The following is a 25,280-nucleotide window of genomic DNA, read 5'->3' on the forward strand; positions in this document are numbered from 1 at the left end:
ATAATAAAAATTAGAAGTTGTTATGATAGTAATTTAAGAGGTTTTTTAGATAATATAAAACCATGATCCCATAAGATCTATTTACATTTGATTTTTCACGTACTTTTTCCCCTACTTGAAAGCTTTGAGTGTAATTTTTCAACATGGTGTTATCCTCGCTCTCTAAAAACCTCTCTCTCTCTCTCTCTCTCTCTCTCTCTCTCTCTCTCTCTACCCCCCTTAAAGGAGAGAGTAAAAATTAAGGAAAGACAAACATATATTTAATCATTTGATTCAAGGAGCATTACTATATTCGACAAATTGGCTACATTATACATATACCATAGCATAGCGGAAAACTTCCACAGCCGATTGAAGTGTAACCATACTCGCAGCGCAGCGAGAAATGCTTATTATAAGAGATGGCCATAAGCGTTGGAGCGCGATGAGCGCTACATTATAGATGGTCCAGTGGGTCATGCATTTCTCTGCAATGAGATGGGGTTGTGCCAAAATGCGGGAAGCCGCTTAATGTATCCTGCAAGCAACGCCAGGAAATCAGAAAAGAGAGTACGTTTGGCCACCCTGCAGTCGCGTGCAGTCGATAAATGATTTTTACTACATCAAGACAGACCTCAACAAACGACAATCACGGACAAGTTTGGACTGTCCCAACGAAGCTAGTGTGCAAGCTGCATTCTTGAGAATGGGCATTCTTTGAGAATGAGCTAGTGTGCGAGCTGCATTCTTAAGAACGGGCATTCTTGAGAATGAGCTAGTGTGCGAGCTGCATTCTTGAGAATGGGCACGCCTTATTTGGCGACACAAGCGACGAGGCACGCATTCAACAGACAGCAACGCAAAGAAGGAGGACAGAGAGAGGAGTCATGGGAACTTACGCGGCGCAGTTGGTGGAAGGGCTGAAGGGGTAGGGGAAGGAGACTTTGCATTTCCCGGGCAGCGAGGAGACAGCGGAAGGGATGGTCTTGATGGTTTTGGCCTCAGCTTCGAGGCAGCGGCAGATGGCCTGGCGGGCGGCGGTGGAGGAGGCGAGGGCATGGAGGGCGGAGACGCCGGCGCAGCAAGCGGGGGAAGGGGGGGGGGCACCTTTGGTGAGGTAGCCGATGCAAGAGACGAGGGATTTGGCGACGACGGTGCAGGAGACTTGGGCATGGGAGGGGAAGGCGAAGGAGGCGAGAAGAAGAAGAGAGCAAAGCAAAGCAACAAGGGAGGTGGTAGAAGGAGCCATCGCCATAGCCAAGAGCTCGCAAGCTCACAAAGCTTGTATATATGAACTACATACAATACAAGGTTTTGTGAAGAAGAAGATGGTGATACTTGTATTGCAAAGTATTAGTCCGTTATATAGAGCTTTTTGAATCACCCTTTCTTACCCTCCTTTTATTTCTTTGCTTACACCTCCTCCTGCCCCCCTCTCGTACACCCATGTGACTCCTCACCTACCCCTCCCTTCTCCTCCCTTGCTTCCTCTTTCCTCTTCTCCTTTTCCACCACGCCCCCCTTTGTACATCCCGTCGGTGTCTTTTAGTTATTGTCCCATCCCCACTTTAAATTTATATACTTCCTCACCTCCACTAGATTGATTGTATAGCATCCCTCAGTGGCTCCCTCACCTCTAGTAGATTGATTGTATCACATCCCTCTCCTTGAGCCGGCCATGCATGGCCACTTTATGTGAGAAAAACACAAAAAGGCATTATGTTGCTTGTCATTTATGTTGATGATTTGATCATCACAAGTAATAGTGATGAAGATATCCTTCATGAAGGATTTGGGAGAGCTTCGTTATTTCTTGGGCATTGAGGTGATTAGATCCACAAGTGGGATATGGCTCTTGCAGAGGCAATATGGATTGGACATGCTATCCAAATATGGGATGACAAGCTGTAAGCCTATTTCAGTTCCTTTGGAGCAGAATGTGAAGCTGAGCGCAGATGCAGGTGAGCTTTTGGAAGACCCTACTATGTACAGATGCATAGGAGGAAGTTTGATTTATACGACTATTACTAGGCCAGATTTGAGCAATGTTGTTGGGTTGGTAAGTCAATTTATACAGGCTCCAAGGAAACCGCATTTGGATGCGACTAGACGCATACTGAGGTATGTGAAGTCCACATTGCAGGATGGACTATTTTATGAGACTAGGGTTCAAATACAGTTGCATGGATACACTGATGCTGATTGGGCTAGTAGTATTTCTAATAGACGATCTAGTAGTGGATATGTGTTCTCTTTAAGGAGTGCTGCAGTCACTTGGAGCAGCAAGAAACAACCTACAGATGCCTTGTCGAGCACAGAGGCTGAGTACGGGGGTGCAGCAATGGCTGCAGGTGAGGCAGCTTGGTTTCATAAGCTACTTTATGATATGCATCAGTCTATAGATGGGCCAGTTGTCATTTATTGTGACAACACGAGCAGTATACACTTGGCAAATAACCCAATCTGTCATGCTAGAACAAAGCACATTAAGATTCATTACCACTATGTGCGGGAGAAGGTTCTAGAAGGTGTTATTGATCTAGTTTATGTTAGCACAGAGGATCAAGTAGCTGACATATTCACAAAGGCATTGGGTGCAGAGAAGCTGTGCAAGTTTAGAGACCTGCTTCGTGTGCAAGAATTGGGACAACTTTTTGCCTACACCATGCCTTGCAGGAAGGGAAATTTCTAAATAAAGTAAAAAATTTTCTCTTTTATTACATTTTAAATATATATATATATATATATATATATATATTATAAAATATGTAAATATAATATAATTGATATAAAATATATATATAATCATTATTATATAAATTTTTATACAAAATATACAAGTAATATTGGAAAAAATTATCAAGTACTATTAAAGATATATAATACCATTTATACATATTATTGTTGTAATTATAAAAAAATAATCAAAGTAATGAATTATGCAAATCATTAATACTCTTCTCCTTCAATTATTTTAACATAGTATTATCTTCAAAAAAACAAATAAGAAGAAATAAATATCAATATATAGAAAATATACATTATAATGAATTAATTTAATTAAAAATATTAGAAATAAGACTATGCAATAAGATACATCATTATATTTGACAAATTTTAAGAATCAAACAATATGGAAATCATAAACTAATTGAAGAATTAACATATCATGCAAAATGTTCAATAAACTTCTTTTACATTTTCTAAAGTATTTCAATAAAATCATTATTAAAACAACAATATAAACATGAATAAAATAAATTACTTAAACATTACTATTGAAATAAAGAATAGGCAATTACATTATATCATTTGTATTATTTTAGCAAAATAAGTAGTATGTACAGAATCATAAACTAATTGTGGAATCAGTGAATGATGTAAATAATAAATACTCTTTTCTCACTTTTGGTAAATTGTTTAATTAGTAATAACAATAATACATATATGTAAGAATATATGTTTAACCAAAATTGTGGTTCATATCAAGCATGAATATGGTAGGAGGCTTATAGCTAAAAAAATATTAATAGAGACTTTGACATCACTCATGGATATTTCTTGAATTTAACTAATTGATATTCTTGAAGTCTCCATACTCTTGGCACAACATCATCACTCATCATTGTAGTATGATTACTCTAGAGTTACTAGACCATGGTAATTGACCCATCTTGATTATGTATTTGTCTTGATGATTTTGAATAGATTTTTACTCATTCATATTATTTTATGAGCCTTAAGTACCTTGTTGATAAGCAAAGTTTATGATGTTATGCTTGGCTAGTTCCATAAGTCAATTAGAACTCATTTGACTCTATTCCAAAAGATCTCTCAAATTGATTCCCTAGGCATCATCTTGAATTTAAGATATTCAACCTTCTATTCTTATGTATATAATAATCATAGGCATGGACAACTTATTGATATTTGACGATTATGAAGACTTCCCATCACCAAGCTTATTATAAGACATATCTATGAAATTATTTTGTATAGTATCAAGATGATACTCATCACTAAGAATATTCAAGTTTTCATTTTTATTTATATAATGATCATGGGCATGGCCAAGTTATTGATATTTAAGGAATCTGAAAACTTTCCATCACCAAGTTTATTACAAGGTGCATTTATGAGTACCATTTCACAATGATACTCATCACCTCAAAAACCCTAAATCCTAAACATTAAGTCTTAGAACTTAGCTATAAACCCTAAACCTAAACCCTAGATCTTAAACCTAAACCCAAGACCCTAAATCCTAAACCCTAAATCTTAGAGCTTAAAACCTAAATCATTAATCCTAGATTGTAAACCCTAAACCCTAGGCCCTAGATCCCCATTCCTAAACCATAAACCCTAAATATTATGTCTTAAAGCCTAAACAACAAACCTTGAACCGTTAGCAAAAATTTTATTTTTGCAAAATATTTTGATTTGAGCAATGCATTTTGTGGCACCCGACCTATTACTTGAGCAACTAGTGGCATCTTTGTCTCATCTTTATCCAACCTATTGCTTGAGAAAAAGGTTAGGATGCAACAAACTCTTGCTCAAATCCAAAAATCTTATTGATTCAAGCACAAATATTGTACCAACTTATTGCTCATGAAACACATTGTCTTTACTTTATGTTGCATGTAACTTGTGCTTAAATCATTGTCTTGATTCAAACAAGAGGTTGTGGTGTTTTGGATAAAGTTTTCAAAAAATTAAATTTTTGGAGGGAAAAAGTGATATGGTTGATTAAGAGATGGGAGTGGTTGACCAAGGGAGGGGATGGGGGTAGTCACAAAAAGATAGATGAGGTGGGGCATAAAAAGATGAGTGAGGCACATATGTATGTGTGTGTGTGCGTGTTTGGCAGGGGGGGGCACAAGAGGAGGCCTTGTGGGGGAGGTCTCTCCACCAATGAGATGCCTTTGTGGTTTCTTTCCAAAATTAAAGGTTGGAGCTTCCTCATTGGTGGATTGCTAATTTTCTTATTTTACAGTTGCATGAATTAGCTCTTTAAGTTATGGGAGCTTTTGACTCCAAATCTCCCCTAATGGAGGAGATAGATCTTTGCCCAAAAATTTAAAGCAAAGATTTTCTTGCTTAGCCTTCTCATATTCCTCTCTTTTCAAAAGAGGATTTGAGGTTTCTTGGGCTATGCTCCTTCTTAAATTGCCTCTTTATTTTTAAATTAACAAATTTATTGAATCTTGGAACAAAAATACTTTGTTCCAAAGTTCCATCCAACAAGGGATATTTCCACTGTATCATTGTATATTTGGGCATTCTTGTAGGGCTTCTTTCAAAGGTTTTAGGAGATTCAATTCTTCTCATGTCAATCTTATAGTTGTCTTGAAACCCTCACACAATCTCTCGTCTTTTCTAATTCATCGATTCCTTTTGGAAAGGTCCTTATAATTAGCTATGTGTTGGACAAAAATATTTCTACATATATTGCAATTATCCCAAGATTATCATGCTCTTCTAACCCATTTTCAGATAAAAATTCTTTTAGGAAAGCTTGTTCAAACTTAGCCCAATACAGTGAAACCTTATTGGTTTCTCTAAGGCTCATCCACAATTTATACATTCTGTTTCCAAGGAACACTCTCGCTTCCATAACTTGATTTTTTAGAGGGTATTCTTTAATTGATGGATGTGTTTCCATCGTTGTAAGAACGTGTTTATAGCATCCTTGTTTCTTTCCTTTTCTTCCCCACTCTACATTGGTGGCTTTAATCCTTTAAAATATTGGAGGTTTCTTTAATGTGGTAGGTAGACCCATCAGTGGTTTCTTTTAAATGATAGTAGACCCCTCAAATTGACGTAACCCCATCTCTATCTTATGCCCGTACTTCCCTCAAATTAATGTATCCCCCCCGCTATCAAAAATTGGAGGTTTCTTTAAAATATTAGAGTTTCCTTTAATGTAACAGATAGATCCCTCAAATTGATGTAGCCACATCTCTATCTCATCCTCTCCCCTCTTTATAGGTGGAGAGAGAGAGAGAGACAGGGGGGGGAGAGAGAGGGAGAGAGAGGGAGAGATAGAAAGAGAGAGAGAGAGAGAGAGGGAGAGAGAGAGAGAGAGAGAGAGGGTAGCGACATCTCTTGCTACCCTCTCTCTCTCTCTCTCTCTCTCTCTCTCTCTCTCTCCTTATCTCTCTCTGTGTCTCTCTCTCCCTCCCTCTCTCTCTCTCTCCGCCCCCCCCTCTCTCTCTGTCTCTCAAATTTTTGGCCTACCGTAAGGTAGGCTATATTGATGATTCCTCTCTTAATTAGAAGCTAAAATTCACTAATTTTTTGGCTTGCCCTTTGGGTAGCCTTAGCAAAGGTTCCACTTTTTCAAAGCTAAAAATTCCAGATTATGGGAAATTTAAAAATTCTTCTTTGTGCAATTGGTCCATTAATTATTGCAAGTGTTTTATTGTTGCAAGTTTATTAGGTTTATTTATTATTGTAGGCTCCATCGTCAAAAAGCTTTAATGCTTACAACTCTTTCAAGTCTTTCTTCCCTTGGAGCTGCCCTCTCATATTATTTTAAAAAATTTTAGCCTTAGTTGTGGATTTTATGTGGTTTGGGTTACCTTTGATTATATGCATGCCACTTGTAAAACAAGTTGTAAAACAAGATGGTTTCCTTTAGAAATCCTCCACATTTGTAGCGCCTCTCTCTCTCTCTCTCTCTCTCTCTCTCTCTCTCTCTCTCTCTCTCTCTCTCTCCCCTCCTTCCCTCCCTCCCTCCCTCCCTCCCTCCCTCCCTCTCTCTCTCTCTCTCTCTCTCTCTCATCACTTTCAATTCATCATCTCTGCCCTCTTTCGCTATTTCGATCTCGGGTAGGCCTTATGAATGATTTATTATTAGTCACCTTGTTAAATATTTCTAGCTTTTTTGTGATTCGTTGAGGCTCCACTTTTTCTTCCCCTTTCTCTTTTTGGTCCCCCTTTTTTTCAGTGGTTCAACTTGTTCATCAAAATTCATGCCATAGCCTGCATCGATTACTTACTAACTCTGCTTCCTTCTTCATCCTCACCATGATCTCTACTCTCTCCTTAAATGCAGTAACGACTAACCTCGTCAAAGCAGCCATGGATGTTATGCATGCGTACATCACCCATATGGAAGAAGAAGCTAAAGGGAAGGATGCACATGCTTTTGAAGAACACATGCAACAACAGCCCTGATATCTCAATGATTTTGATTCACAAGTGAGCATGGTTATGTTAATGAATGGAAGGTCAAGTGAGCTACCTTATTTTAGTGTTTGTGGCACCAAAAGCATTAAACATTCATCAAAGGAACTTCTATGTAGCCCAAAGTAGGCTTACTAGATTTGTAGATGATTTATTAACTTTGGATACATGTCGAAGGAAGGGCCAGATCAGCTCAATCACAACAAAGGTTTAGGAGCTTGTATTTTCTTTATGGTCTGCCCATACTCATGTCTTGCCAAATAAGAAGGATGTATGCCAAAAGAAAATAGGGTTTGAAATCACATGTGGAAAATCTAGTATATCTCCTTGAAATACCTTAGGTTTAGTCTTCATGCCTATCATTTTGGCAATATCTTATCTACTTTTTCAAATTTAATCTTTTATTTTTAGACTACATACTACCTTGTTGCATAGTACTTAGGTGGATTCATTCTACGAGTTGCGTAATAGCGAACTGCAAAGTCCTCATATTGACTAGCTACTAACTAGCTTTCTTGAAACTAGGTTGTTAGTTGCTGTATAGTAGTATACAAGCTAGGTCTCTGCAATCTAGATAGCTACAAAGTAGCCTTCATAATTCTAGGTAGCTACAAACTAGCTTCCAAAGTAGGTAGCTCTAAACCACTAACTAGGTATCTGCAAACTAGCTTTCTCTTGCATAGGTCTTTGCAATTTAGGTTGTCGATAGTTGGTTATGTACAACCTAGCTAGCCACAAAGTAGCCATCTACAAACTAGGAATCTCCAAACTAGGTACCTACTAACTAGCTACTTGCAAATTAGCTGCATGCAAATGCAAAGTAGCTATTTGCAAACTAGGTTTGTCCAACTAGCTAGATCCAAACTATATACCTTCAAAGTAGTTATCTGCAAACTAGCTAGCTCCAAACTATACCAGCTAACTTCAAACTAAGTCCAAACTAGTAAGTAGTTTGCTATCTGAAACTAGGTAGCTCCAAACTTGCTATTTGCAAACTAGTTAGCTCCAAACTAACTACTAGCAAACTAAGTCCAAACTAGTATTTCGTTAGCTAGCTCCAAAGTACCTAACAACAAACTAAGTCCAAACTAGTATGTCATTAGCTAGCCTGAACTACCTAACTACTACAAATTAGGTCCAACCTAGCTAGCTACTTGCAAACTAGTTAGCTTCAAACTACCTAATTATTGATATGTCCCTTGAGGGGTCCCCTTTAGTGGCAAGGGCCATATTGACATGCATTGGACATATATGGCATGTCGATATGGCCCTTTCACCTAAAGGGGACCCCTCAAGGGCCATGTCAACATGAAAGGGAACCCATCAAGGGAAAATGGTACAAGCTGGCTAATTGCATATTATCATGCTACGTACTAGTTTGATAGCTACAAACTAGCCACTGTTACCTGGAAAAGAAATCAAGACAAGAGGCTAGACACTAAGCATGGCGACGCTCAAGGCCCATATAAGAAAGGATAACGTGAGAGCGAAACATTATCATGGCTGGGGAAAAGGGATTAGAAGGGGAGGGGATGAAGAGGGAGACTATGGCACAAGAGGAAAGGGAGAGGGGAAGGAGAAGCATGTACATGATGGGAGGAGGAATGTAAAGATGGAGACATCAAGGGAAGAGGGCCATGCTTTATTTGAAAGGAAGGGAAGGGGGAAATCAAAGTACTAGCTAGGTGGCTTTACAAAGAATGAGTGTGTCCCATCAAGGAATAGTCCCCTCCTTTTAAAGCCAAGAGAGGGGGTCTCTCCCAATAAATGCATCCTCCCACATGCATGATGTGTGTGGAAAAGTCTCCCATGTGAGCTAGGCGGTTACGCACTCTCAATTGTGTGCGACAACCCTTTGCCTCATTTTTCCACATAAATCAAGCCCCATATCTCAAGTCTATGATACTCCCTTGGTCTCTTCCCAATTTTATAATATGTTCAAACCTCTAGGAGGACAAGTGGAGGGTTGGCACAAGGAATCTTGCCATCTCATCCTATTTTCCTCATTATTTAACTTGCATCCTTGGACTATCTATACCCACCCCACATGGGCCTCCCCTACATGGAGGGAATAATCCAATATAATATCTATCTCCACCTATTTTATATTACTTTTCTCATGGACTTTAGGCCATATCTCACTAAATGCAGGCATGGGACCGCGTAGGTGGAGGGGTGGCACATGGAGGAACCATGCCACCTTACATTTTATAATATTACTACCATGGATTATGTACATCACACCTTATGGGTCCTCTTATGTGGAAGGGTGGCATATGGTCATGCCCTACCACCTCAACCCTGGGCCCTATGCACACCATATTTTATTATACTATTGCCACACATACAAACACACACACATATTTATGCCTTTTTCCTTAGACAAATTTATCCATAACAGTCCCCACCCCCAGGCAGGGAATGCATAGCATTTCCATGCCTGCGTCCATCATGCACAAAGAAGGGCTTGAGGTTACGCTTGTTGATCACCTTCTTGCCATATGGCTCATGCAGCTCCCGAACTTGCACAGACCCATTGCTACGTTCCTTGATGACTTTATATGGACCGGTCCACAATGGAAGGAACTTCTTATCCATTTGGTGGTCCAATCTGTTATCAAAGCATAGCACAACATCCCCCTTAGCAAAGTGTCTTTCCCATCCCTTGCAAATCTTAGCATCCAAGTGGGCCTTTTGTCGATTCTTTTGAATCTTTGTTTGATGTAGGGCAAGGCGTCGAGTTTCATCTAGCTTCTCAAGTTGCACCAATCGGGCCTCTACATGTTTATCTTCTGGCATCCTCTGTTCTTGTGCCAATCTCAAAGCCGGAATCTCTATCTCTAGTGGTAAAATGGCCTCAGTACTGTACACCAACTCAAAAGGAGTGTGACTTGTAGATGTTTTATGAGTGATGTTGTAAGCCCATACGGCTTCTGTGACCTTTTGATCCCACTGGCTCCTATTCCCTATAGCATTTTTTCCATGGTTTTACAAAGGAGGCCATTGGTCTGCTCCATTTGACCCATGGATGCTAGATAATAGATACTAGAAGTGTGATGATCAATACCCATGCAATCCATGAGTAACTCCACTGCTTCATTTAAGAATGGACTCCCATTGTCTAATACTATTTCCATGGGTGTCCCAAACCTTGTGCAGATACGTTCAAATATGAAATTTGAAACTGCCTTACCATTTGCTGTGGGGAGGTCGATAGCTTCAGCCCACTTAGTGACATATTGAGTGGCTACCAAAAGATACTTCTTTTTACGAGCAGTCATGGGCAGGGGCCTGACAATATCTATTCCCCACTTTTGAAACGGATGGATGGACATCACTGGGTGATATTGCCCAGGACACAAATCGTTCCTACCAAAGAATTGGCATGGTTCACAAGTTTTGCAATGCATAGTGACATCCTTGAACAAGGTCGGCCAATAGTACCCAACATGTAAAATCTTCTTAGCTGTATAGTCACTGGCATAGTGGCCTCCATAAAATTCATCATGATAATGCTTCAATACCTTAGGTACTTCATCTGCATCAATGACCCATCTTAGTACCCCATCCATGCCCTGACCGTACAACACCCCATCAAAAAGGGTGTAGCGCCTACTATCTCTGCCGATCTTTTTTCTCTCATAGCTAGTACTTTCTGGAGGAAAGGAGAAAGCAGTCAGAAACCTGTAGATACCGCTATACCATGGATCCCCAACTTCTATGGCTGCTACAAGGGTTATATCAAGGCACTCCTCTCTATCAATCAAAGCATTCTTCAAGTTGGAACAACCCCCTTTAACAATTTTGAAAGAAAAATCATATTCTTGTAAAACTGCCAACCATTTGGCCAACCTGCCCATGGGATTTGGTGATTGAAGAATTTGCTTTGCAAGACCAGTGCTAGTGAGTATAATGAAGGACTTTCCAGCCACATAATGCTTAAATTTCTCAATGTAGAACACCAAAGTCAAGGCATGCTTGTCAGCCTCTGAGTAGCATCGTTCGGTGTCGAGCAATTGTCAAGAAGCAAATCGAATGGGATACATGAACCGATCCTCCCTTGCTAGAGAAGAATACCTGCCAAAGTGTGCTCACCAAACCCAAGATTGATATAGAAAGTCTTTGACCAATCTGGATTGCATAGAATGGGTTCTAAAGACAAAGAATTCTTGATTTCTGCAAACCCATGATCACAATCCTCATTCCAAGAGAAATCAACCCCATTTTTCAATAGCGTAGTCATGGGTCATGTCAAAGTAGCATATTGATTAATGAAGCGGCAATAGTATCCTACTAGATTGACAAATGAGCATATCTGATGTGTGGTTGTTGGCGGGGAGAGCTTGAGGATAGCTTCTACCTTCTTGACACCCTCGGATGAGACAATATGTCCCAGTAACCTCCCTTGAGTGGCTCCAATGGTGCATTTCTCAGGGTCGAGACTGCCATTCACATCATTGACGCTTTGGAAGGCCAACCTAACCTTCATGATGTGCTCCTTATGTGACAAGAATATACAGAAATCATCTAAAAACACCTCCAAGAAATCCCACAAATAAGGAGCAAACACCATCTGTATAAATCTTTGAAAGGTAGCAGGAGCATTGGTGAGTCCAAATGGCATTACTTTGAATGCAAATGTCCCCCAAGGTGTGGCAAATGTAGTTTTAAGCACATCCTCCTTAGCAATTCTGATTTAATACAACCCAGAGTAACCATCACAGAAAGTATACATCTCATGACCACTTACCTTCTCAAGAATAAGATCTTGAAAGGGAAGAGGATGATGGTCCTTCTTGGTGGCTGCATTGAGTTTCTTATAGTCAATGCAGACCCGCCACTTATTGTTTTTCTTTAGGGTGACTACCACTGGTGAAACCCATTCAGTATTGTGAACCAAGATAATAAACCCAGCTTCTACAAGTTTCTGCAACTCTGAGCGCAAAGCATCGGTCTGTAGGGGCCCTAATCTCTGATACTTCTAAGCCACAGGCTTTGCATCAAGCTTCAGCTCTATCTTATGCTCTATGGCAGTCACATGGTGAAGGTGGCAGTAGCTAGTTGCGAAGAGGTCAGGGAAATATTTGAACATTTCTAGGAACTCGTCTTTCTCACTTGGAGTGAGGTCTGGGGAAAGCATAGATTCAAGCTGTTAAGGACTAGCTATTACGTTTTCTGCAGGTGGCAGGGTCGGAGACACCCCCATCATGTAAACTTCCTCCTCTGAGGACTCCTCCCCCCGGTCTAATTCTTCCATTGATTTAGACACCAAGGATGAGAGAGTATCACTGTCTTCTTCTGGTTTTGTGGCACCTAGTTGCACCAGGATCTTCTCCTTAGAAGCACCAAAAGACATGTGTCATGTCTTCCAATAGTTGACTACATCACTCTTTCTCAACCATGGTCTCCCGAGTATGGCTGGGTAACTCCTGCCTGTATCTTCGATGTCCACTACATAGAAATTGATGGTGGTGGTCAACCTATTAACAGTGATGGGCAAAGCCTCAATGACTCCCAAGGTGGCAAGTCATCGACCATCTGCTAACCTTGTATCAAATATGCCCAACACTTAGTTTCATGATGACCATAACCTTTGCATTCCTTACAAATGGTCACCCTCCTTCATGGCTTGCGGCTTTGTTGGGGTGGTGCTTCCACTCCCGTCATGCTTTAAGTACAGGCTTCACATGCCAAGAAATTAGCAACTATATTTTGAGCTCAAGGGATATGCTGAATTTTTGTCTCTTCAAATTGTTGGCACAGTTCCAATGCTTGTTGATGTCGCAGAACCAAGCCTTCACTCCACACCTTCCACCTTCCGCTAACTTGTTCACACATGAGTTGAGAATCTCCTTGCACCTCAAGTTGCTTGATGCGATGCTCTTGTGCCTTTTGTAGCCCAAAAATGAGTGCTGAGTACTCAACTTGGTTGCAAGTACTCGTAGGTGCAAACTTGCTATAACAATACACCTCACCCCCAGTGAAGTGAGCTTCACACCCACACCAAGCGTTGGTCGAAGGTTTGTATGCTTTGTCAAATTGAAATAGCCAAGATGTTATCACACCAAGACTAAAATCTGAACATCCCAAGTTTCTTGGTAATCCAAGATAGGTAGAAGGAGAGGGTGGGGAGAATTCAACACTTGAGCAAGATGTTCAGCACCAAATAATCTTGCAATACTTTGTTGATAGTTTATCTTTAGACCAAAAAGAATTACAACTTGAAGCTCAAAATGAGGCACAAAGGGTTGATTAGGTACAAAGGGATTCCTTGGTCGAAACATTACCAACCATAGCCAAGCCCTAGAAACCTTGGTAGCGAGATCGAGAAGAAATTATTCAAGATGAGCTTATCCACTGGACTTAATAAGCAGATGCACCAAGTCTCCCCTCAAGCTTTGGTAACATCCCACCCTTTGAAGAATGTCACCCTTTTAATTACCTCCGATGCAACAAGTAGCTCTATCACCACACAATGAGTAGAAGTGAAATCAAAGTCTCCCCAGTATATCACTAGTTCTTCACCTTGAATCAACCACGGTGTATCATTCCACCCATCGTCTCCTTGAACAATGCACTGAACAATCAGCCGTTGAAGGTCGACATGAAGATCAAGAAAGAGATCTTGCCAATTGGTAGCCGTAATGAGTGGAGGACCAAGCACCAAGAAGTGACATAAATATCCACCCTCCTCGTGTGGCGTGCGTCCAAGGAGTGAACTTGAAAAAGTTTCGAATCTACGATCTAGTAGGAGATGCGAATAGAGCACATGAAATGAAATACTTTTACTTTTTACAGCAAGAGGAAACTCCCCATGGTTGAGGGTGGGACCGGTACAACTAGAAGATTTAACAACCAAAAGATGCGACCGGAACTGCAGGTAGACTAGAGATGCAAAAGCAGGGATGCGCAGATGTGCAAAAACTATGACCAAAAGCAAATTATAGGCACAAAAGCTGAGAACCACATATGGAAGTTGTTGCACAATCACACCCAGTCATAGAGGAAAGGAACAAAATGTTATCATGGGTGGGGAAAAGGGATTAGAAGGGGAGGGAGTGAAGAGGGAGACTATGGCACAAGGGGAAAGGGAGAGGGGAAGGAGAAGCATGTACATGATGGGAGGAGGAATGTAAAGATGGAGACATCAAGGGAAGAGGGCCACGCTTTATTTGAAAGGAAGGGAAGGGGCAAATCAAAGTACTAGCTAGGTGGCTTTACAAGAATGAGCATGTCCCACCAAGGAATAGCCCCCTCCTTTTATAGCCAAGAGAGGTTGTCTCTCCCAATAAATGCATCCTCCCACATGCATGGTGTGTGTGGAAAAGTCTCCCATGTGGGCTAGGCGGTTACGCACTCTCAATTGTGTACGATAACCCTTTGCCTCATTTTTCCACATAAATCAAGCCCCATATCTCAAGTCTATGATTCTCCCTTGGTCTCTTCCCAATTTTATAATACATTCAAACCTCTAGGAGGATAAGTGGAGGGTTGGCACAAGGAATCTTGCCACCTCATCCTACCTTCCCTATTATTTATCTTACATCCTTGGACTATCTACACCCCCCCCCCAAATGGGCCTATCCTACATGAAGGCAATAATCCAATATAATATCCATCTCCACCTATTTTATATTACTTCTCTCATGGACTTTAGGCCATATCTCACTAAATGCAGGCATGGGACCGCGTAGGTGGAGGGGTGGCACATGGAGGAACCATGCCACCTTACATTTTATAATATTACTATTATGGATTATGTACATCACACCTTATGGGTCCTCTTATGTGGAAGGGTGGCATATGGTCATGCCCTGCCACCTCAACCTTAGGCCCTATGCACACCATATTTTATTATACTATTGCCACACATACAATCACACACACATATTTATGCCTTTTTCCTTAGACAAATTTATCCATAACACTACCTATGAACAAGCTGGCTACAAAGTAGGTACCTCCAAGCATACATGTTGTTGCCTAAATCTAATGTATGCTGATACACATTCCTTTCTATATCTGATCATGGTTAAATATGGTTTGGGGTTCCATGCTAGATTGGTGCATACTACCTTGCTACAAACTAGCTACTTGCAAACTAGCTAGCTTCAAACTAGCTACTTGCAAACTAGCTTTGAATTAGCTGCTTGCAAACTAGCTAGCTTCAAACAAGCCAGGTGGAAACTAGTGAATTGCATAGTGGTATGCTGCTTCACCTCATATAACTGATTAATTGGGCTCCATTTATGTCCATTGGGGATGAACCCTACAATGAAGGCTTTTCACAGCTCTCCCAATTGACTTTTTCTTCGAGGGTGAGAGCCCTATATCATTGGCCTACTTTGCCATCCAAACTAAGACCAAATGCATTAGCCATTTCTAGATCTGCGAGATGTATGATCCCTGCGCAAAATACTAGGGTGGGTAGAGGTGGTGTGGCTCCCCTTCCTAGGGCATCCACCAAGGTGCGTATCACTTGATCTGATAGCACCATTTGGTTAGCTAGTGGAGGTGGTGCCATTGTGGGCCTAATGGGAAGGGGTGGCCTTAAGCTTGGCCTTGGTAGTGGAATCCATTGAGTTGATGTTACCGGCATTGGGGTGGACATGCCAAGGCCTACATTCATTAGAGCAACAGATGTGGGTGGAAACGGTCGGACTCTTGGAGGGGGTGGGTCATGGGGCATCGGCACCTCCTTGCATTGGGCGATAGGGTGGAACTTGTGGGGCCACATAGTTGGCGAAGGTTGGTGGCAGCGGGAAGGTTGGGAGTTCATAAGATGCCCCTCTCATATATCCATGGCTAGGGTCTTGTCCCCAGAAGCCCCTCATCCATGGGTCTTCTTCCTCCATGCATTCCCACTAATGGTGCCTTGCGAAGGAGGTGGGCCCTGGGTCCACAAAGTTGGTTTCAGTCCATGTCTATGTTTCAAGAAGAGCTGGTTGTTGTTGCTGACCTTCCCTTCCCATTGACATGCCAGCAAAGGGGTTCTCCATGCCTATTGAATCTGTTCAGCCTAAACGTCCAAACGTGTTGGAGAATGTATCTCTTAACGTGAACACTATAGAAGGAGTAGGAGAGTTGGGAGATGCCACAGTAGTGAAGGGGGATTTGGAAGCCCTTGGACCAGTGGGGTCTTGCATCTCCTCGTCCAAGCTCTCTGTCTCATCAGAGCTAGATGGATCCTCTTGTCGGGGTTTTATTACAAAGTGGGAGCTAGGAATTGAGCTTCTGGTTTGGACCGATCCCCAGCTAGGGCAAAAGGTGGGGTGAGTGTAGCTCGAAGCACTCTCTTCAGGCATGGGCTCCTTGGACATAATTCTTCCAGATTGCGAATGCATGTATAAAACCTCTAACAGGGCACTCTTAGGCTAAAACTTGAATTTTGTATTTTTTTTTCTGGACTACACTATAGGTATCTCGATGGGCATAGGGATAAGGCTATGGCAACGATCATAGGGATAGCTTGGCGCATCTGGTCTCGCCAGGATATCACTATGGCGATGGGTGATGGGATACTTCTTAAGGCGTCGGTCGGTGGGATACAAGTATGGCAACAGGCGAGAAGATAGTTCTTAAGGTACCGATCGATAGGATGGGTAGTGCCACATGTTAGTGGGATGGGATGTAGGTGGTATCCCCACAGTCATAGGGATGAGCTAAGACTACAGGTGGAAGGATAATGAGTACGGTGGGATAATATGGCCATAGGCATGGGGGTAGCAAAATGGCAACAATCGTGGGAATGAGCTTAACACACCAGTCGGCGGGGTATCTTGATCGATGAGATACAAATATGGCAATGGGAATGGGGATAACTAAAGCGATCGATGGGATACTATTATAGCAACGGTCGTGGGGCAAGTGCTAAGGCCATGAGTCAACGATTGTCAGACTAGTGGGATAGGTAGACACACATTAATTAGGGTGGCGGGTTAGACCACAGTCAAAAGTTAGGTCATGGGGATAGGCACTATGGCCACAGGTCAATAGAGTTTGACCGTCGAGATAGGGCTATAGCGACAGTAACAGTAGGATAGTGCTAAGCTATCAACCCATGGGGATAGGAATGCGCTATATTGCCGATTGGTTTTTGATTATTTTTAACAGATTTGGAGTTTCTTTTCAGGTTTTTGTGTGCCAGGGGGATGCTATACTACCTAGTCTACCTACTCAATGAAAAAATAGTGAAAGAAAAACAACATTTGAGTGCAAAAATGAGAGATTTATTGAGGGGTGACTGTTAACATACAAAACAACTTTGAATTTCAGCTTGATTCTTCATTCTTGGTTGTTTTTTGTGAGATTTGACAACATACACACCTTAGAAATCTAAAAAACTACCTTCCTATCATTATAAAACTCTAACAAACCTCAAAAACAAGTTTCCTACACTCAAAAATGCTCTTCAACATAAAATGATAATTTTTCGTCTCTTTTCCATCCAACTCATACTTCTTCCTCATACCTCTTCTAAAACTCCAATAACAAAGCTCCAAGTTAAGCTTGAAGCCTTATGCAATGGGTGGATTACAAAAGAAAGCAAGTGCAAATGCAACAGCATACTTTGAACCCCCGACAATGGTGCCAAAAATGTGTAGTCTCGACAATGACTCACGTGTCGTGGGGATCTTGAAGGAATGTCATTGGAGCCTCCACTCCAAGCTACTTCCTTATGAGAGAGTGAAGGGGGAGCAGGGAAAAGAGAGGGGAGAAAGGAGCAATAAGGACAAGGGAAGGAGAGAGTGAAGGGGGATGGAGTGACAAACACAAAGTCACTACAAAGAAAACAAGAGAACTTCCAAAGACACTCTTGGAGGAGAAGGGGGAGCTTGTATTTCAAACTTGTGCATACAATAATGAAGACCAAAGTCAACCATTTGGTCTTTTATACATGTCACCTTTTGAAAGGAGGGCCAACCCTTTTCCTTTCAGCACTTACCCTGCATTCTGTGACTATACTCTATGGATGTTAACAAAGCCTACTATTTAGATTTTTTAACATATTTACTTGGCACAACTATCACGAGTGGTACTACACGAATATCTACCAATCCTTGTCAGAGGACATTCTCTGGTATAAGACCTTTCTTTTTACTAGAAACCCCTTTTAGAGCTACTCTTACCACCTCGAATTTTGGGCTCCAAGTTTCTATTGATTTTCCTAGGCACTTTTGGCAGTTATTCACCTTGGAAGGTTGACTTAGTCAACATATTGTTTGACTTGGTATCTTTACTCTTGATTGCATCTAGACTCAGACTTAAGTCAATTCTTGGGTGTATGCAAGGTTCTGAGATCAAAATTGAGGAGAGTCTTATTTGATGTATTGAAAGTCTTAATTATGTTAGGAAAATGACTTCCTCATGTGAGTCCTCCAACAACCAATATATTAGGGTTGAAAAGGTCATCAAGAAGAAGGCAAGCTTTGATAATAGGAAATTAATCAACCTCCAAGCCAAACCCCGAGTTCCCTTCTACTATCAGTGTGCAAAGAACCTTTGTTTTTTAGATTTTGTTACTTGCAATATGCATTTGTATGGTGATGGTTCTTTCTAAGAGTTGTAAAGGGATTATATACTACCATTATTGGTAAGACCTTCCATATAGCTACCAAAACAAAGATAGACAATTTTGAGGGTGAGGGATTTCATACATGGTAGACCAAACTCATGAAAAAGGGGATTTGGAATATTGCTAATGGGAAAGAGAAGAAACCCACTACTAGGGAAGGATAAGCATTATGGTTACCTAGGGATGAAAAGGCATTGGCTATAATTGTACTAGGGTTGGTTGATTCCTTTATTGATCACATTGATGGTTGTGAAACTACACATGGTGCATGGAGGCACCTTAAGACTATCTTTAGAGCACATGGGAAATGATCCAAGTATAGTCTACTCATTAATTTCTCTGATCTAAAGCCAAACAAGGGAGAATCAATATCCTCACAACAAAACTCCATGAAAGCATATTGACTCAACTAGCTACCATCAAATTTGATCTTGATGATGACGTTGTGATTGCTATATTTCTTAAGAGTCGACCTGATGAGTATGGTACCATTGTGACTACTCTCACTAATCTACCAGTCTCCATTTTAGTAGATATAGAGGCATCCCTCTTGGAAGAAGAAAGAAAGATCAAACAAAGGAATGGCTTCACCTATAAAGAAAGTGAGTCATATCTAGTCAAAATCAACTTCAAAGGATCTACAAGCAAGAGCACGATGTATAGTAGCCCATGATTGTACAGAGTACAATAGATCAAATCACAAAAGGTATTAAGTTTAAAGCTTGCCAAAAAGCTTCAAACTCATGTCAAGGAAGAACCTTTGTAAAAAGATTTGCCAAGTTGTCTTTAGTGGGAACATAAGACAACTGAATATCACATGTTGATAAACTCTCTTTGACATAGTGATAGTGATGCTTTGTGTGAGCATGGAAAACCAAAATATGTGCAATAGCCAAAGCACCCTGACTATTCATGAAGATGATGATGGGAGCAACTTGACATGCACAAAGATTTGCAAGTAGCTTATACAGCCAAACACACTCCACTGTAGCTACAAATGCTAGTATGTACTCAGCCACATAGCAGAAGTAACAATGGTAGTCTACTTCTTGCTAAACCAACATGCATGAAGTACCAAGCATGAAATAGTTGCCACTATGTGACACACGGGTGTCTGAAGATCTACCTCAATCACGATCAATGAATCCATGCATAACAAGTGAAGAATCAATCTCATAAAAAAGTACCAAATGCTAAGTGCTTTTAAGGCACCTAAGACCCGCTTCATAGCCTACCAATGGTGTGTAGAGGGGTTGTGCATATATTTGCTCAACTGTGAGACAACATACCGAAGATCACGTCTAGTATGGCATAAATAAATCAAACAACTAACTACCTACTAATAGAGAATTACATGACATGCATCGCTACCATGCTTAGAAGAGAAGTGAAACCCAGGCTCTAATGGTGTGGATACTAGCTTGAAATCCTCAAACTGAAAGCATTGCAAAAGTTGTCCAATATTCTTGCATTGTGACATCAAAATGCCCCCCTCACTGCTAGCAAATTGAATGCCTAGATAGTAATGCAAGAGACCAAGATCAAACATAGTAACAAATATCTTCTGCATGTCAAGGTTAAAAGCTGCAATTAGCTCATCATGTGTCCCACTCACAAGCATGTCATCCACATAGAGGACTAAAATGAACAAATCCATCCCTCTTGCAGATGTAAAGAGTAGCCTCAGTAGGGCCGTTTTGAAAGCCGTGTAAGAAAATGAGTAAGTATCATCATGATCATTTGATAGAAACAAGGGTGTCAAGCTATTAAAGAGATTTGTGGCATCAATAGTGGGATACTTTTTACAATCCAACAAAGGCATAGAGGAGGATTCATCAAAAACATCTCTACTAACAAAACATTTGCCCATGTGGGGCTAATAGAGCTTATACCCCTTGCTCTCTAAGCTATACCCAATAAAAATGCATTTGATAGCTTTATCATCCAACTTTGTGCATGTTTGAGAAGGCACATGTGCATATGCCAAGCATCCAAAAGTCCTCATGAGAGAAATCTTGGGCTTATGACCTATCCAAGCATCATAAGGTGTGATGGTCTTCAATGCCTTTGTGGGAAATCTGTTCAAAATGTAATTTGCAACATAACGACATACAACCAGAACTTGTTGGGAAAGTGCTTGCTTTGCATCATACACCTGGCCATCTCCATGACTGATCTATTCTTTCTCTCAACCACAGGATTTTGCTGAGGAATGTAAGGCATAGTGCATTGATGATGTATGCCACATGAGGCCAAAAAATTAGCAAATTCCTTTGACATATATTCACCCCACCTGTCTAAATTAATGTAGGAAATTTTCATCCCACTTTCATTCTCAACCAAGGCAATAAAATGCATGAAGCATGCAAAAACTTCAAATTTGGATTTCAAAGCAAGAACTTCATATTTGGATTGTAAAGCAAAAATCCAAGTATACCTAGTGGTCATCAATGAATGTGACAAAATAATAGAATTCCCCAAGAGTTGCAACTCGCATGGGTCCACAAACATCACTATAAACCAAATACAACTTGTGTGAGGCACCAACTCTCCCATGTTACTATTTTCCCTGCCTTGTTCCTGGCCTGTGCAGGACATATGCCTACCCACACTCCCTACCCCACAAATGCACCTTTTCCCTTGGACAATCCCGCCTTTGTTTGCCTTTGCTTGTTGTGAGGTGTTGCCCATGTGGTAGTCCCTATTGAGATATCGAGCTCCACTCGTGATATGCCAGGGTGACCATCGTGCATTTATGTCACCGACTTGTTAGATGCAGATGCGGTTGGTACACTGTCCATGAATAATAGCTAGATGATAGCTATCTTTATGTACTCTAGTTCGTGGCTCAGTTAGTATGTCGCCTTAGTTAGCTGAGTTTGGTTTGAGACCCACATATAGGGTTCACCTATTCTTTTGTACCTAGAGTTCTTTTAGCTTTCACAACTAAGAAGAGGAAAACTATTTTCAACCCCCACCTTAGTGCATATTCCCCCATTGTGTATGTGAGAAAGCTGCAAGTGAGACTCCTTCCTTCTCTCCCACTCTCTTCACATGGTATCAGAGCTCGGTTCATGGTAAGGATCTCAAGAAAGCAAACCAAGTTCACGGTGTCCTAGTGGGAGGATCAATGTTGCTTTCCTTTTTTTTTTCGAGATTGGGAGCAAATCTTTGCAGGTAACATAGCCGGAAAGTGTAAGAGTGCACTATCTCAGATTTTGATTCGAGACCAGTTCAGGGCCCGTTTTGGTGGTGGAATTTTTCCAAAGGCACTTAGAAAAGTGCCCTATTTTTGCTGTGCGACCACTGTTCTACAGGTCGGTGAACAGTTATCGCAAAAATTACATTGTATGCTTGTGCGCAGAGATATTGGGAGTAACAGAAACATTCTTATTGCCTATTGACACATAATCGTCACTAGGAAGTGACTGTGTGGTCAAATACCACTCTCATCAATTTTGCAAATTTGCCCTTATGAGGGAGAAGTTGTGTTTCTTTGCAGTGATAGAATATTTTGCAATGTTCTGTAATGGCATCTGATGCTCTTTCACAGATTGTCACAGAAAAGCTTGACAAGAACAACTTCCAAGCATGGAAGTTTAGAATGACAAATTTCCTTAAGGGAAAAGGCTATTGGGAGTTCATTACTAGAGCTGAACAAGAACTAGTTATTCCTAATGTTCCCAATCAATAGGAGTTGCAGGCATTTAAAGGCTGGCATGAGAGAGCCAAAAAAGTTATGTACTGGCTGTCTATCAGTATTTCAGATTCTATGATTGTGCATATTCAAGATGCAAGCACACCGAAGGAGGTGTGGGATACTTTGATAAAAATGTATAGCACAAATACACAAGCCAAGAAAATGCAGCTCAAGCAGGAGTTGCATAATGTGCAGAGAGAAAATATGAGCATCAATTACTACCACATGAAGGTGAAGAAGATTGCAGATGCACTTGCTTCTATTGGGTCGCCAGTGGAAGATGATGATTTAGTTTCTGTGACCTTGAATGGTCTAGGAAAGGATTATGCACAAATCCATACATCCATTGCCATCCGTGATAATTTTCTTGATTTTGAGGAGTTGATTGCTCTTCTAATTTTTGAAGAGCAGAGAAATGGTGGTGCATCTTCTTCAGGAGGAACTTCAAAAGAAGCTGTCTTCTACTCAAATGCTAGAACATGTAGAGGCAGAGGTAGAGCTGGCCGATTTGGAGGCCATGGTAGAAATCAAAATATGCAGCAGATTCAAGAAAACCAATCCTATGGAGGAGGATGTGGTAACTTTAGAGACAGGGGGATCCAAAGAGGTCGTGGTGAATGGTAGAGAGACCAAAATGCAAACAACAATGTTGAATGCTACTACTGTGGTAAAATGGGTCATATGGTTAAAGACTGCTATAGAAAGTAGAATGACATCATGACTAGAAAATTCCAGCAAGGCAATTATACATCCTCTAATAGACAGGGTGATGAGAGAAAGGAGCATATGGTTATGGTGCGTTACTATAATATGACATCAATTACATACTAGAAAGCAAACCATATATCATGGAGGCACATACCAATGGCCTGTGTAGTCCTTTAATGCCTCCTTCTGAATTATAGCATCCGTCTAAACTTGAAACCCTAGGGAACTCCATGAAATCCACCCTTATATTAGTATCAACATCCAAGAACCTTGAAGAGTCCAAGCGCTTGCTATCCTTCACAAAGATCTCTACCTCTCCGTCTACCCACATCTCAATATCAAGCATCTGCACTATGACTTCTAGGTCTACATATCTGACCTTACTAACACATGGATCTATCACCAAGAATAGTTCTAGGATGATCACACCATCTAAATATGAGTCGGACTCCTCCTTGTTCTTTTGATCCGCCGTCTTCTTTTTGCAACCTTTGCAAAATGACCCAGCATCCACCCCCATGGGCTCTCTATTCTAGGCATCTTTGGGCCCTTTAGCCAACTTGCCTGCCGACTTGTGCTCTACCTCCCCACCAACTGTGGGGCTCTATAAAGGTGGGCCTTTGGCCCTTCATTCCATGCAAGGACCCAACCCCTCGGTTTTCTCTCCGGGCCCAGTTGGTTGGCTCCAACCCGCGCAACAATCCCTACGTCTAGCCGACCTTGTTGCTGTTCTTCTCGACATGACCCTCAAAAGAGACACAACACACCCATAAACAAGGCCAAAATCACATGCATGCATTGAAAGTATGACATCCCGAAGCATGAGGAAGATAATATAACACATGTAGGATAATACCACTAACCATGTCCATCTACACCTTGTGTGCCATTTGGGAGTGTTGGACTTGAAGTTCTAAAGTTATCATCTAAAGATAGGAGTGTCTTTGTAAGTCTTGGCTTGGAAGTTCTAAAGTGATCGTCTGAAGGTAGGAATGTCCTTTTAAGTCTTGGCTTGCAAGTATCTTTGACGTCATTATTGCCAATGAGGTATTTTTTGGATGCATCTTGGTGTTTGCCCATGTCCTAGAAATTTCCTAGGCAGTGATTTGGGTTCTTTAGAAACAAGCTAGTTTTCGACAGCCAATTGTTTTATCTCTTTTTCCCATGATCAACGCCTTTCGGATTGCTCATTTGTATGATGTTTTTTCTCAAGCATTCGGAGTTGTTCTTTAAAACCACTAGACATAATAGACTGAGCACACAAAAAGGTAGAAAAGTGCACATGGATAAGCAATGCACTACTTAATACAAACAAGACACATGCAGCACAAGCCAATCCACATCACTCACATGCAACACCAAAGAAACCATTGCAAAGATCACAAAACACAATGTAGAGCAAGCCAACAAAACTTGTCCAAACTCAACAAGAAACATAAGAACAAACATAAGCAAGGGTCAAATAATGACATGTAACTTACAAATCTACCATTGATCAAATAATGAAAAGACAAATTCAAGAATCATAAATAATGGGGACACCCATTCAAGAATCATACACACCAGGAACACCCATAGCAAAGAAACTTGCTTGTCAATTCAACATTTGAGTAGGCAAATTACCAAGGCTAGATAAATAGGAATTTAGTGAGCAAGTTTGAGGAAAGAAACAAAGAAAAGAAAGCTTATTAAAGTCTTCGAAGGACTAAATACAATGAGGTGAAGGGGTGGGACGAACCTCTATGTAGGCATCAACACCCATGACGGCCATCTCCTAGCTATCACCTTGCAACAAGCAAGTGCCACAGTCACTCCCGCCAGCCATGACCTTGCTTCGGTAAGCATGGAGGAAGGTCCCCTAGCTTGACCTATGCCTCAGAGATATATTGAAGATCATCAAATTTCTTTTACCAAGGTTGACCTTCAAATCGTGTATCTCATAGAAACTTTGGAGTGCATCCAAGTATTAGTTGAGCTTCTCTGCTAAGGAGGAGAGTATGACCATCTATGTATAGGAGAATTTGGAGCAAGGATCAGGCTGGCCAGTCCTCCCTAGGGGTCTAATGAAAGTCTCAAGCGTGTCTGTATAGAGGCTAAACAAGGTTGGTGATACTGAATAACCTTGTT

At 41.0% G+C, this 25,280-nt stretch overlaps 1 long non-coding RNA gene across 1 annotated transcript; it reads right to left on the reverse strand.

Annotated features, from left to right (window-relative positions):
• Positions 1–257: 257 nt before the first annotated feature.
• On the reverse strand, positions 258–1,309 carry LOC147894494 (uncharacterized). Its single transcript, XR_015542153.1, has 2 exons — positions 879–1,309; positions 258–517 (listed from the first exon to the last, which is right to left on the reverse strand). It is a non-coding gene; the product is annotated as an uncharacterized LOC147894494 (long non-coding RNA).
• Positions 1,310–25,280: the final 23,971 nt, after the last annotated feature.

Source organism: Dipteris shenzhenensis, chromosome 14 (assembly GCF_047967505.1).
Source record: "Dipteris shenzhenensis isolate YYH24624 ecotype China chromosome 14, Dip_SZ_1.0, whole genome shotgun sequence".
In the NCBI taxonomy this organism is placed as follows: domain Eukaryota; kingdom Viridiplantae; phylum Streptophyta; class Polypodiopsida; order Gleicheniales; family Dipteridaceae; genus Dipteris; species Dipteris shenzhenensis.